The following is a 15,576-nucleotide window of genomic DNA, read 5'->3' as shown; positions in this document are numbered from 1 at the left end:
CATTATTCATGCATCTCTGGCAACTTCCTGTCAGTCGGAATGTACATCCGAATGCCGCGTTTATCTGTTCTGCTCCTCCTAATAGTTGCATGCCGATTGCATATCGATGCTACCCCTCCTCCCTTTCTACTTCTCCTCCTCCCTCCCCTCCCATCACAACTATCCTACCCTCTTTCCTTGTCCTTCCTTGCGTGTTCAAGGTATGGGCGACTCGGCCTTGTCCTGTCTTCCATGGGGATAATCTTTCTCCCGCCGGAGTTTTGAAAAGGTCTGCTTTAGGTCTTGCTTCAGACTTCCTTTTTGAAGTCGAGTCGTTCCCTTCTATAAGTCATCCTCATTATAGTTTCTCTCTCTCTCTCTCTCTCTCTCTCTCTCTCTCTCTCTCTCTCTCTCTCTCTCTCTTTATGGATGTTAGATTCGGTTTCCCTTTTCTCTTTCTGTATGTTTACAGATGTGTACTAGTTCATTCTGAAATGGACATAATTAATTTTTCCATTTTTTTAAAGTGTTTTTGTATTTATTTATTTATTTATTTGTTTATTTTTGTATTTATATATTTATATTCATTCTCATCCTTCAGTGCTCCCCATACGCTTTATAACTTCATTCAAAAAATAATTCCCCTTCATTGTTCGCGTAATGAATTCTCATCTTCTCCAATATTTCTTTCTAAATTAACTTCCTATCAATAATGTTTACCCACTGGCTTCCACTTCTCATCCTTATCATTTTATCTCTCTTCGGTTTTCACTTTCCTTTCACTTGGGGTATTTACTTTCAGTGATTATTCCTTTTGTTTCTTAAATTGGCCTTCCTTATCCAGTCCCTCTTATGATCACTAAGACTCTGAGTGAATCCTCTTTTTGTATGTTTTTTTTAATGGTGTTTTCATTCTTGCTCTTCCTCAACCCCGATCCCTCTCAATCCCAATCCCCTCTCAATCCCTCCTCAATCCCAATCCCCTCTCAGTCCCCCCTCAGTCCCTCAATCCCAATCCCATCTCAATCCCTCCTCAACCCCATCCCCTCTCAATCCCTCATCAAACCCAATCCCTCTCAATTTCAATCCACTCTCAATCCCTCAATCAATCCCTCTCAATCCCTCATCAGTCCCAATCCCTCTCAGTCCAATCCCAGTCCCCTCTCAATCCCTCAATCCCAGTCCCATCTCAATCCCTCCTCAACCCCAATCCCCTCTCAATCCCTCCTCAGTCCCAATACCCTCTCAATCCCTCATTAATCCCAATCCCTCCTCATTCCCAATCCCCTCTCAGTCCCTCCTCAATCCCTCAATCCCAATCCCTCCTCAACCCCAATCCCCTCAATCCCCCTCAATCCCCCCTCTCAACCCCTCGTCAATCCCAATCCCTCTCAATTCCAATTCCTCCTCAATCCCAATCCCCTCCTCAATCCCTCTCAATTCCAATCCCCTCTCAATCCCACCTCAATCACAATCCCCTCTTAAGCCCTCCTCAGCCCCAATCCTTCTCAATTCTTCCTCAGTCCCAATGCCCTCTCAATCCCCTCATCAATCCCAATCTCCTCTCAATCCGAATCCCTCCTCAGTCCCACTCCCCCTCAATCCCAATCCCTCTCAATCCTTCCTCAATTCCAATCTCCTCTTAATCCATTCTCAGCCCCAATCCCTCCCCAGTTCCAGTCCCCTCTCAATCCCAGTCTCCTTTTAATCCCTCCTCATTACCAGTCCCCTCTCAATCCTTCCTCAATCCCAATCCCTCTATCCCTCCTTAGTGCCAATCCTTCCAGCCTTCCATCTCGAGAAAGAGGTTTGTTTATAATAATGTGCCGATCAGCCTTCTCAAGAAGCCATGGTCAGCCCCTTGTTAATTTTTTTGTTTACCCTTTTACTCTTATCCTTTTGCTACCTTCTTTGTTTATTGTCTCATTTATTTATATAATTATTTATTTACTTTTTTATTTCTTTAATTTTTTTTTATTTTGTCCATTTTAGATCTGCCTCATTCGGAGGGGTGAAAGTTGCCTTATCCTTGATACGAAACAAAAAATGACGCTTAACAATGAGGTAGCATTGCCTTATCCCGGCGCCATCTTTTGGCATAATTTGGACCTGTCGCCAGGCAGGTATGCGCCCCCCCTACTCGCATTCAAGTTTACAAACACATTTCCTATCTTCGTCTTTCGAACAATGTGCCCTTCAGTCTCGAGAATGTGCCAAATGTTCTCAGTCGAGTCTTGCGAAAGCCAACCTTGTCTGCCCCATATCATGTGGCCTCCCTGCAAGAGAGAAAATGGATTTGCAACTTTAATTTATTGATTCCCATCATGGCCGACTCACCTCTGACCTCTGACCTAAGCAACATTTTGATCTAGCGCCGTTAAGACGTGGAGAAGGTGATATATCGCCCCACAGGCCGAAGTGAGAAAACAATGAGGCTCTCCGCGCCACGAGTAACTGTCGACGCGACGAAGGGGCTTGACATACCTTGCTTGTTCTGTAATGGCTTCATTCCAAGGGGGCAGCGCGCGTTAACTTCCTTTTTAGTTTTGGGGGAAACGTTCTTTAGGTCTTCAATGAGAAAACTTTTTTACGCTCGCTGGTTGTTAGTTTCTTTCGTAGACGAAAAAGAAAATTACACGCCGATTTTGAGATGCCTAGGTAAAGCAGTTCTTGAAGAAGTGGGATATCTCAGTTCTGACGTTGTGGAAGAAGGACTTTTTAGGTAGTTTTACTTGTCACGCTGGTTTTGATTTCATTCATTCATTGGAAAATACCTTAATTTAAATTTTCATTTTTGAAACTAAACAATTTCACTCTTGAAAAGGCGAAGTAGTCAAGGTGTTTCATAGAGACAGCTTGAAATATAGGCAAGTTTCCTATCTCTTTACACCTGCTGTTTACCTGGATTTTGCGAACCCTAAAGGTACGAATATATGCAAAAGTAAAATAAAACTTTTTGTTATGAGTTACCATCGAATATTAGGGTAGCGGTCATGCTTAGACCTTTCATTTTAAATAGGATGAATATTTTGGTACACAATATATAAGAGTAGCTAAACAATAGAGTTGTTCACGGTGACTATTTTATCCCCAGTGCATTCTTGAAGAATGAGACTGGAAAAAGTTGAATGAGACTATGGAAAAAGTTGAAGGTGGGCGCAACGGTACTGGTTGGAATTAGTACTAAGAGATCGTTACTCGCAGACATACTACAGGTATGAAACAGGGAATGCCAACGCTTATGAATGTCTCGAATGATAAAATCAGAGAATGTATCAAGAAAATTAACAACTGTCCAAGAAAGGAAGAGTAAGAATGACATAATCAAGATGGATTGAGATTACCTACTAATGGAATTTAAACAGCTGAAACCAGTAACTTGTTATAAGTGATGCATTTTGGTTTTCTGTAAAAAAAAAAACTATTGTCTGTCCGTCCGCACTTTTTCTGTCCGCCCTCAGATCTTAAAAACTACTGAGGCTAGAGGGCTGCAAATTGGCATGTTGATCATCCACCCTCCAATCATCAAACATACCAAATTTTATTCAAGGTTAAAGTTAGCCATAATCGTGCTTCTGGCAACGATATAGGATAGGCCACCACCGGGCAGTGGTTAAAGTTTCATGGGCCACGGCTCATACAGCATTATACCGAGACCACCGAAAGATAGATCTATTTTCGGTGGCCTTGATTATACGCTGTAGCGGCTGTACAGAAAACTCGCTTGCGCCTAAGAAACTTCGGCGCATTTTTTACTTGTTTGTTATGACGTAAACAAGAATATTATAAGTAGTTTTCTTAATGAAATTTACAGTTTTATTGAAGATATAAAGAGGGTCGTCAGTTTTATGGTTAGACGTCTCATACGGATCTGAGAGAATGAACTTCTAAATATGTAACACTTAGAGCTTAAAGCGTTTTCAGTTGCGGGCCTGGGTGAAAATGGAAAAAGTTAATTGGACATAATGGCTCAGTGACGTCACTTGAAAAGATTCTGAACAGAAATAATTAAATACGTGATATAACGGCGAGAAATAGACCGGACAAAGTGAAGAGTCATAAGAAAGACAATTTAGGAAAGTCTCAAAGCCAAAAAGTAAATAATGATAATGATGACAGTGATTGATATGCCCTTAGATAACCCGCCTCAGGTAACTCTGTCGTACGTACACAAATATTCGAGTTATGAAACTGATCTGTTTGTATTAGAAAGTAAAGAATAACCATTTTTTTATATTGAGTAAGTCATGATCTAAGTTTGAAGTGAAAACGAATGAATTCGATCAAAAAAGAATATTTCTCTGAGATAACGATGGAAACTCATTTTGTTGATTTTACAGTTATTGGCCATTGCTGTTTCTGTCGTCGATAATGATCATGGCAAAATTCCTTTTCACATTCCTCAATATCATACCCCCCCCCCCCCCTTCCCCCCTTCCCCCTCCTCTTTCCCTCTCCCTTTCTCCTCCCCCCCTCCCCTCACCTCGAAGACAATACCTGTCTCTGTTTGTCGTTAAGTGACGAATAAACTCTCTTCTGAGATTTCTTGTGTTGTTCTCTTCAGTCGTTGTTCTGTCCTCTCCAAATAGTTGTTTTTGGAATGTTGTTTTTCGAAGAAAAGAACTTCAGTACAAGCAACATTCAATGCTTGTCCCTGTTCGTATGTACAGTCGTTGTGTAAACGACAGATATTCATTAAAATTCACTTTCACAGTATTTCATTAAATTTGATTCGGGAAGAATCTTAAGATAACTAAGTTTTTGTTGGTTTTTAGTCAGTTAGTCACCCAGTGGTGAATGTTTTTAGATATAATGTAAGAAGAAAGCAATGTAAAGTCTTCTGGTCGTAAAAGATACCGGTATTCTTCTTCTTCAAGATTAGAACACTGGATTTGCCGGAGAACTGGTGATCATAAGAAGTAGAATTTAATTATCAACAATTTAAAGTTGTCGATTCCCTGACCAATGTGTCCTGAGGTAAATGAAGTCTCTGATGAATATCTGAGAACAAAACCTTATGTATTTTTTTATTCAGTATCAAAGAAGGCAACCTATCAAATGATGTATTTTTTATTCTGTATCAAAGAGGGCAGCTTATCAGATGAAGTAAAAGAGAAGCTATAGTGTGGTTGGAACTGGAAAAAGGTAAGTCCTTCATCTCATTAATAGCTCAGTCATGATGTAGAGTTCAAGGCAGAGTTAGCAAGTTCTTCACAGAACTGCTTATCTTAAATCGAATAAGAATCTTGGTTTAACCAAACAAGTATTTGTTATTATTATTATTATTATTATTATTATTATTATTATTATTATCCAGAGGATAAACCCAAATCATATGGAACAAGCTTACAGGGGCCATTGACTTGAAATTCAAGCTTCCAAAGAATATGGTGTTGTTTTGAAAGAAATTACAGAAGATAATAAGAAATGCGGAAAGAAGAGATCAGCAATAAGAAAAAAAGATTTATTAATAAATTAATAAGTAAATAGATTAAATATATATATATATATATATATATATATATATATATATATATATATATATATATATATATATATATATATTCCTTGCATGCATGTATGTACACAATGTACCGAAGCATTTAGGGAACAACCCACTCTCAATCTCATTAACCTTTCTTCACGATTGCTCCCTGAGAAAGAAAGAGAGAGCGACTTTCCTCGATTTTTTTTCTTTTCCCGCGTGATTTATCTTGTCAGTGAGTGAAGCTTGGTGGCCGCAGTTGATAAATAAGCTGCACGTAAATGGAGCGTGGTTCAGGATCAGAGTGTTTGCTATTCATGGCTGGGCATCCCCTGTTCGTCCAGTCCTTAATGGAGTAGTTACACAGGTCCAAGTGCCTGCAATTGCTTCGCCTTTTATAGACTGGCCTCGCCAATGGCTGGCTATAAATACGCGATATTTATGTATGCATCTCTTTCTCCTTTTTCAGCTTTTTTTCTCTCCCAGCCCCGGACATGAGTAATCCTCGGAGTGGCCGGTGGCTTGTGGAAGAATAATGATCGGTACTTTATTTTCATCCTCCTGCTATTTCGTAATTTACTAAAATTTTTATGTGTGTGTGTTTTCATTTGTCAACTTATTTATTTCTTTTCTAAGAACTGATCTCTTCTGCCTGTGTTTCCTGTTAACCTTCTGCTGCTTCTTTCAAATGAACACCATAATATTCTCTGGCAGCTTGAATTTCAAGTTAGTGGCCCCCGTGGACTTGTTCCATATGAATAAGGGTTGATCATCTGAATAATAATAATGATTATTATTATTATTATATTATTATTATTATTATTATTATTATTATTATTATTATTATTTCAAGTCAGTGGCCATATGAATAAGGGTTGATCTTCTGAATGACAATAATAATAATAATAATAATAATAATAATAATAATAATAATAATATTATTATTATTATTATTATTATTATTATTATTATTATTCAGTATTATTATTTCAAGTCAGTGATATGAATAAGGGTTGATCTTCTGAATGACAATAATAATAATAATAATAATAATAATAATAATAATAATAATAATAATAATTATTATTATTATTATTATTATTATTATTATTATTATTATTATTATTATTATTATTATTTCAAGTCAGTGGCCGCTGTGGGGTTGTTCATAATAATAATAATAATAATAATCACACCTTTTAAATCAAGGTAAATTATAATGTATTTTCTCATAATTCATTGAAGGAGTAGGGGGAGGGGCTGGGTTAGGGACCTTTCCTTGTCGGTATTGGGTGGGAGGGGGTTGGGTGGGGAGGGGTAGAGGAGACGTATCTGCATATCAGCAGGCGAGAACTCCTGTTTAGCGAGATTTAATACGGCCGCGATCAAACGTTTATTTTAGGGGGAAATGTCGGCTTGAGGTCTTGTATACTCTTTTACGAAGCCTGGCTTAAGTGGCCGTTACCCGATATCTTGAAGGAATATCTCGTGGTTTTCTTTGGCCATTAACCTGAGTTACATGGATTACAGGTCATTCCTGCCTTTATCCATCGGTTTCCTTGCGATTGATGTCTTAACATACCTGTGATTGAGAATGTGTTAGTTCTCTCTCTCTCTCTCTCTCTCTCTCTCTCTCTCTCTCTCTCTCTCTCTCTCTCTATATATATATATATATATATATATATATATATATATATATATATATATATATATATATATATATATATATATATATATATATATATAATATATATATATATATATATTATATATTATATATAAATTTATATATATATATATATATATTTGTATATATAAATTACACACACACATTATATATGTTTATTTATATATATATAATATGTATATATATATATATATATATATATATATATATATATATATATATATATATATATATATATATATATATATACAACTCTGGCCACGTAGCTTGATGGTATATGGCGTCTACTAGTAGCTCACAACTGGACGATACCCGTGTTCGAATCTCAAACCTGATAAGGAGGGACAAAGGCGCGCTTTCTTAAAAAAAAATCCGGTGTGGGTCTGTTGAGCGGAGTAGTGAATTAGGTGCTGATTTTATTCTTTTTGTTCAAGTTTTGTTAGCCGAAATGCATCCTCATTGCTTTGCAGAAGGTGAAAATTTAAGACATGAGTGTTGCTATTTTGTTTCAATGGCACAAATTTCCTAAACTTAGTCAAGAAAATTCTTTTGATTCACTGAGAGAGACGATAGTGTTAAACTTTTTTGAATACTTATGCACAGTTAATTGACATTAATGTGTATTACTATTATTTTGATAACCGCTATTAATATTTCTACTGTTAGAATAGTTGGTTTTACTACTACTGCTACTGCTACCACTACTGCTAATAATAATAATAATAATAATAATAATAATAATAATATATTTTAAGAGTTACTAATACTTCGAATATCACTTGAGTCTCTGTAGTTAACATTTCGTAAAATAGCTGCTGCTTCTGATATTATTAGAATTAAGGGTGCCTATATTACAGCTACTACTCTACTTATAATTATTACTACTACAACCACCAGTAATAATATAGTAACAGAAAAAGTTCGAGGCCTGTTCGTTGGTAATAATATTAATAATAATCATAATGATAATATAAGAGTTATAATTACTAAAATACTGCTAATATCCCTCGAGCTAATTTAGCTTTTACATTATAAAAAATACTGCTACTTATAATTCATTATTAGAAATAACGTTATTACACTACAGCTATTGTTATGCTTGGAGTTGAAACTACCGCAACTACTAGCAGTAATAGTAATAGTAGCAACAGCAGTGGTATCAGTAGTTGAAGAGGCCTATTCTACCCTAAAATGGAAAACTGCAGTGTCTGCAGAATTTTCGAAATTGAGATACGCCACCTATTGGGCTTCGGAAACACGAATACACAAGTTACTGCAGTTTCAGAATGATTCTTCAGTACTTTATTTAAGGGATCCCATTTGCAGTATCTGCAAAAACAGTAGTAAGGCAAGGGAAAACTGCAATATCTACCATTTTTCTCAGTTTTGTATTTTTGCAGATACTCCAGTCTTCCATTTTAGGGCAGTATTCGTCATTAGTGCGGGGCTAAGCGCAACATCTGACCAGGTGTAATGGGACGACCCATCAGGTAGAAAAAGCCTCTCCTTTTAAGGACTTAGCCATAATTTATCGCTGGAGTGGTAATACCTGTTGTTATGTCGCCTGCCAGAATTCTCCATTTTTAGTTTTCTCTAAAAGAAAACTATTGTGCCTGCTTTGTCTGTCCGTCCGCATTTTATTCTCTCCTCACTTTTTCTCTCCGCCCTCAGATCTTAAAAACTACCGAGGCTAGAGGGCTGCAAATTGGTATGTTGATCATCCACCCTCCAATCATCAAACATACAAAATTGCAGCCCTCTAGCCTCAATAGTTGTTATTTTATTTAAGGTTAAAGTTAGTCATAATCGTGCTTCTGGTAACGATGTAGTACAGGCCACCATCGGCCCATGGTTAAAGTTTCATGGGCCGCGGCTCATACAGCATTATACCGAGACCACCGAAAGATAGATCGATTTTCGGGGGCCTTGATTATACGCTGTAGCGACTGTACAGAAAGAAAAAAATCGGCGAACTTTTTTTTTACTGGTTTAGGACTTAGCCTTAATTTATCTCTGGAACGGTAATACCTATTGTTATGTCGCTTGCCAGAACTCTCCATTTTTCTTCCATTTTACGTCTCCCAAAACATAGAGAATTCATGTATGAATGAATGATATTCGTTTGCTGTCTCTGCACTGAAATATTGCATCATTTAGTGGTAATTCTCTCTCTCTCTCTCTCTCTCTCTCTCTCTCTCTCTCTCTCTCTCTCTCTCTCTCTCTCTCTCTTAAAGATTTTACTTTGTCATTGCAAACTTAGCAAGAAAGACTTTTTCTCTTATTTCATGCAAAAGTTTATTTACTTTCGACTTCTTGTCCTTTACTTGTGTGTGTGTGTGGCTTCTTTCTCGAATAAGCTTCTGTTAGAGGAGGTTTGTTTTTCCCTTTCATCACTGGTGAAAAGATTGCTATCATTTAAGGAGCAGAAAGAGAGAGAGAGAAAAAATATTTAAACTGTTCCTAGTTTCTATTCTAGTTCAGTATAAGAAGACAGGGTAATCGGTCGCATCCAGCGTAAATATTTGTAGTCGGCGTTTTGAAAATAATGTTGCCGAGTCCTTAAAGGGAAGGTGATCGTTTGCTTATAGACATCGTGATATTTAGATTATACACCCCGTAGGGGGGTAGCACCGTCAGTGCACCACATGCGGTGCGCTGTAGGCATTACTTAAGGTCCTTTGCAGCGTGCCCCTCTCGTTCCTTTTAGTATACCTCCTTTCATAGTCTCTTTCCTCCATCTTACTTTCCACCCCCTCCTAACAGTTGATTCATATTGCAACTGCAATGTTTTCCTCCTGTTACACCTTTCAGACCTTTTACTGTCATTTCCGTTTCAGCGCTGAATGGCTTCATAGGTCCCAGCGCGTGGCCTTTGGCCTAAATTCTATATTCAATTCAATTCAGTTTAGATAATACAGCTGTCGACGTTCCTACAGACGTAGATGGATGTTTGTAATAGACGGAGTTTAAGAGAAGTTGTAAGTTATTATTAATTTAATGTTGTTTACTGTTGCTTTTGTTGGTTGTGGTGCTGGTGTTGTTAACAGTAGCAGCGAAAACAATTAAGCAATAACAATAACATCCGTTATAATAAAAACAACGAAGAATTTCGAGAATGTGATAATATTTCATGACCTCCATTCTTGCTTCCGTTGCTCAACCAATCATTTTCGATGATTCTAACTTTCTGGGCGAAAACAAAACACGAATTAAAGAGAAGATTGCTTGTGCCTGTCTGCTACAAAACGTCAAGAAAGCCATATGCATTTAGTCTGCTAAATGCGCCATGTTGTTTGAGCCGAGAGATTCCTGGTATTTCTCTTGGGGTCGAGTGGAAAATGAGTACCTCCTGCTGGGTAACAGATTAGCTCAGATTAGGTAAGGTTAGTGGGTTAGATTTTAGGTCAGCTAAGGTTAAGTTTTCCAGTCGCTCCCTTTTACAGCTTTCTGACCCTGTATCCCTTAGAAATAGGCCTCTATTGATGACTTTTCATCATGAAAAAATTCCGTTGCGTTAGCTGGCCTTATCTGGGAGGGCGTGCCCCGCTGGTGAAAGCACTATACGTCCCAATTAGCTTTTCGACGGTGTCGTCACCTATTCTGGGCTGGGGAGGGGTGGGGGGCTTTGGTACTTGGCCCAAGGGGAATGCTTAGGGGTTAAGGGTAAAGGCTCGGTCGCCGCTCACGCCAACCTGGTCGGATTTTGAGGTTAATTCACATAATTTTATGCTAGAGTAAAATGAATTATTTCCTTTCGGAGTAGCCTCATGAAAAGAGCAGTCTTGTATAATAATCAGAAATCAGACATCCTCTATACACACACACACATTATTATATATACATATATATATATATATATATATATATATATATATATATATATATATATATATATATATATATATATATATATATATATATATAATAATAATGTATCTTTTCTTAACTGGGAACTTCAACTCCCTCTTAAGTAGTTATCCAACTGAACGGTAGGTATAGCCTTGCTGCTAGAGGCTAATTTCCAAAGTATTTTCCAAGGATAAAGGGATAATCTAACAAATAAATATATGATTCTTAAAAGTCACCTACTTTCAACCTCCTTAGATACGACGTGTTATCCATTACAATATTTATGTTGATTATCTTTTGTGTGTGTGTGTGTTCTAGGTGACGAATCTAGATAAACAATAGAAGGGAAAGGAGCAGTTCTTTAAACATGGCCTCTCTCATAGAGGTCATATTCCCAGCCTATCCCAGATGGAGGGGAGGAGAAACAACAAGAAGGCCTTTCTTTATATCGTAAGCTCAGCAGCAGCCGAAAAGGCAGTATGAGAGGGCCTTCCCTTTTAAGTCCTCGGTGTCCTCCTCCTCATTCTCCTCCTCCACCACCTCCTCCTCCTCCTCCTCCTCCTCCTCCTCCTCCTCCTGACGACCCCTGCTGCGCCCTGCAGTGACGGTGGCACACACACATCAGTAGGGGAGACGCGACCACTCCCTTAGAGGAACATTAATTGTATCTGATACACAAGAGTGTTTGTCATCCCTCATTACGCCTCTCTCTCCGCCTGTGGGACGATATGATCACGTGACGTCATTCTCGCCGACCAAACCCCCTCAAGGATAACGGTGTGTGATGGGGGGAGGGGCTTAGTGTTTTAGGTTACCTGCTCAGGTGGGTTGGCTTCGTAAATGTGACATTTTATATTCCTGTATTGTTTTATATATATATATATATATATATATATATATATATATATATATATATATATATATATATATATATATATATATATACTGCCTCAAATATAAGGCGCATTCATAACAGCAAACAGATACTCGCGTCCGTAACTGAGGATTAAGGAACGCATAATTACTTACAGGAAATAGCCTTCACAGTCAAATTCCAGTTTAAATAATTCCATACATACCAGTGATTACATTAAAAAGGAAAGACGTATACATACAATTCTGAATATGGTAATGGAGGTCTTAATTCATTACTTAATTCATTACTAGAAATTCATACACAAACGTTGTGCACCATTGAAAACAATCAAAAATTTATGACACTATGAAAGGCCTGATATAGCAGGCAGCCTAATGACAATGTGCCCCTCACCCCACACACATACACACACACACACACACACACACACACACACACACACACACACATATATATATATATATATATATATATATATATATATATATATATATATATATATATATATATATATATATATATATATATACACGTATATATACATATATATGTGTATGTATAATGTACAATAAATATGTATATATACATATATGTGTGTATATATAATGTACATATGTATATATCATATACATACATATATATACATATATAATGTATATATAATAAATATGTACAGTATATGTATTTATACATAAACATGCATATATAATATATATATGTACACATGCACGTATGCATTGTGTGAATAAACAGGAAGTATAAACGATCCCTCAGAAGACGCGGCAAACTTTCTTCTCTGGGGATTAGAGGAAACAAGCAAAAAAACCAAGAGTGAAGGGAGAAAACAGCGCTAATAGTTCAGCCATATCTCAATCCATCACCCACCACCACCACCAGCCACTCACCATCAGTCACCATCATGAGTTTTTCATCACCGCAGCCGCCTACGCCGGATCTACATCACCGTCATCACTATCATCACCGTTCTCATCACCGCCACTATCATCATCCATCACACCTTCCGTTTCTCTTGATGGGCAGTTCAAATCGTGGTGATTGCTGTTACTAATTGGCCGATTGGGCAGTTTCTTTTGGTGGTAGTTTGAGAGTTAAACAAACAGATGCTTACGCTTTTACTGAGTCACAAACGCATGTGAGTATGTATTTATGGAGTGATATATATATATATATATATATATATATATATATATACATATATGTGTATGTATTGTGTACTGCATATGTATGTGTATATATATATACACATGTATATACAGTATACATATGTGTGTATGTATGTATGTATGTATGTATGTATGTATGTACAGTATGTACGTATGTGTGTGTCCCAGAGGTCCTGGTGTATTATTTCTGGAGTTCTTAAACAGTTATCTAGTTAACTTTCTAGTTTCTCCTCGCGATGAGGTATTTCAGCTTCTTCCGTAATGTGTGAAAGAAATAGCAAGATTTAAGTGTTAATCTTTTCTTTTCTTCTTGGAAAATCTTCTCCAACATTTTATACTGTTCGCGCCCTTTCTGTTCTTGTTATACTTAAATATCTGAAAGGAATTCTTTTTCAATGATCCACAGTTTTTCTTAGACGAATTCTTCTCAGGGACTCTCAGCTTTTCTTAAACGAATTTTTTCAATGTCTTTCACATTTTTCTTCAACAAATTCTTTTAAATGACTTTCACAGTTCTTCTAAATTCGTCTCAATGACCTTCAGTTTTTCTTCAACAAATTCTTTTAAATGACTCAGAATTTTTCATAAATTCTTTTCAATGACCTTCACAGTTTTTCTTCAACAAATTCTTTTAAATGACTTTCACAATTTTTCTTAAATTCTTTTCAATGACCTTCACAGTTTTTCTTCAACAAATTTTTTTAAATGACTTTCACAATTTTTCATAAATTCTTTTCAATGACCTGCACAGTTTTTTTTCAACAAATTCTTTTAAATGACTTTCACAATTTTTCATAAATTCTTTTCAGTGACCTTCACAGTTTTTCTTCAACAAATTCTTTTAAATGACTTTCACAATTTTTCGTAAATTCTTTTCAACGGCCTTCACAGTTTTTCTTCAACAAATTCTTTTAAATGACTTTCGCTGTTTTTCATAAATTCTTTTCAATGACGTTCACAGTTTTTCTTCAACAAATTCTTTTAAATGACTTTCGCTGTTTTTCATAAATTCTTTTCAATGGCCTTCACAGGTTTTCTTCAACAAATTCTTTTAAATGACTTTCACAGTTTTTCATAAATTCTTTTCAGTGACCTTCACAGTTTTCCTTAAACGAATTCCTTTCAATGACTTTCACAGTTTTTCTTCAACAAATTCTTTTAAATGACTTTCACTGTTTTTCGTAAATTCTTTTTAATGGCCTTGCCTTCACAGTTTTTTTCAACAACTTCTTTTAAATGACTTTCACGGTTTTTCATAAATTCTTTTCAGTGACCTTCACAGTTTTTCTTAAACGAATTCCTTTCAGTGAGACTGTTTTTCGTAAACGAAAGCTTTTCAATGACTTCACAGTTTTTCTGAAACGAATTCTTTTCGGTGATTTTCAGTTTTTCTTAAACGAATTGTTTAACAGCGAACTTCACTTCAGTTTGGAAGGCTGTCTCGTTTGCAAATCCCTTCCTGAAACTCTATCTTTTGTATCTTAGATGCGCGTCATCAGAGTCACGACTTCATACGCCATGTATCCTCTAAGAAACCTATTCTCTCTCGACAACTTTATTGTGTAATTTGTAAAAGAGAGAGAAATAGATGGTCGGTTGAGCTTCAACTGCTGGGATATTAAGAAACCTGGTTGCAGTTTCCAGTTACTAGATAAATTTAAAAATTCTCTCTCTCTCTCTCTCTCTCTCTCTCTCTCTCTCTCTCTCTCTCTCTCTCTCTCTCGTAAGATGGATATATTGCGTTTAGTAGAGTTAAGGAAAAGTTGGTTTTGTTCTGCAATTAAATGTGAGTTGAATTTTCTCTCTCTCTCTCTCTCTCTCTCTCTCTCTCTCTCTCTCTCTCTCTCTCTCTCTCTCTCTCTCTCTCTCTCTCGTAAGATGGATATATTGCGTTTAGTAGAGTTAAGGAAAAGTTGGTTTTTGTTCTGCAATTAAATGTGAGTTGAATTCTCTCTCTCTCTCTCTCTCTCTCTCTCTCTCTCTCTCTCTCTCTCTCTCTCTCTCTCTCTCTCTCTCTGTAGTAGGATGAGTATATTGTATTTAGTAGAGAGGCTATAGTTCTATAATTACAAATTTCAGGGAAGGTTAATTTCTATTTTGAAATGCAATGCGAAATGAAATTTCTCTCTCTCTCTCTCTCTCTCTCTCTCTCTCTCTCTCTCTCTCTCTCTCTCTCTCTCTCTCTCTCTCTCTCGTTAATAGGATTATAGTTCAAATACTCCAAATTCCAGGAAAGGCTAATTTCCATTTTGAAATGCAACATGAATTGAAATCTCTCTCTCTCTCTCTCTCTCTCTCTCTCTCTCTCTCTCTCTCTCTCTCTCTCTCTCTCTCTCTCGTTGATAGGATTATAGTTCAAGTACTCCAAATTCCAGGAAAGGCCAATTTCCATTTTGAAGTGCAATACGAACTGAAATTCTCTCTCTCTCTCTCTCTCTCTCTCTCTCTCTCTCTCTCTCTCTCTCTCTCTCTCTCTCTCTCTCTCTCATTTAAGCCAGTAGGATGTGTACCAGCG

The 15,576-nt window shown here is 36.8% G+C and overlaps 1 protein-coding gene across 1 annotated transcript in view; it reads left to right on the top strand.

Moving 5' to 3' along the window:
* Positions 1-15,576, top strand: part of LOC136839124 (venom allergen 5.01-like) — a 293,527-nt gene that overhangs the window by 111,761 nt on the left and 166,190 nt on the right. The gene's annotated exons all lie outside the window — the stretch shown is intronic.

This window comes from Macrobrachium rosenbergii, chromosome 6, assembly GCF_040412425.1.
Source record: "Macrobrachium rosenbergii isolate ZJJX-2024 chromosome 6, ASM4041242v1, whole genome shotgun sequence".
Taxonomy (NCBI): Eukaryota; Metazoa; Arthropoda; class Malacostraca; order Decapoda; family Palaemonidae; genus Macrobrachium; species Macrobrachium rosenbergii.
Note: the sequence above shows the minus strand (reverse complement) of the source record. Positions and strands in the feature narration are given on the sequence as shown.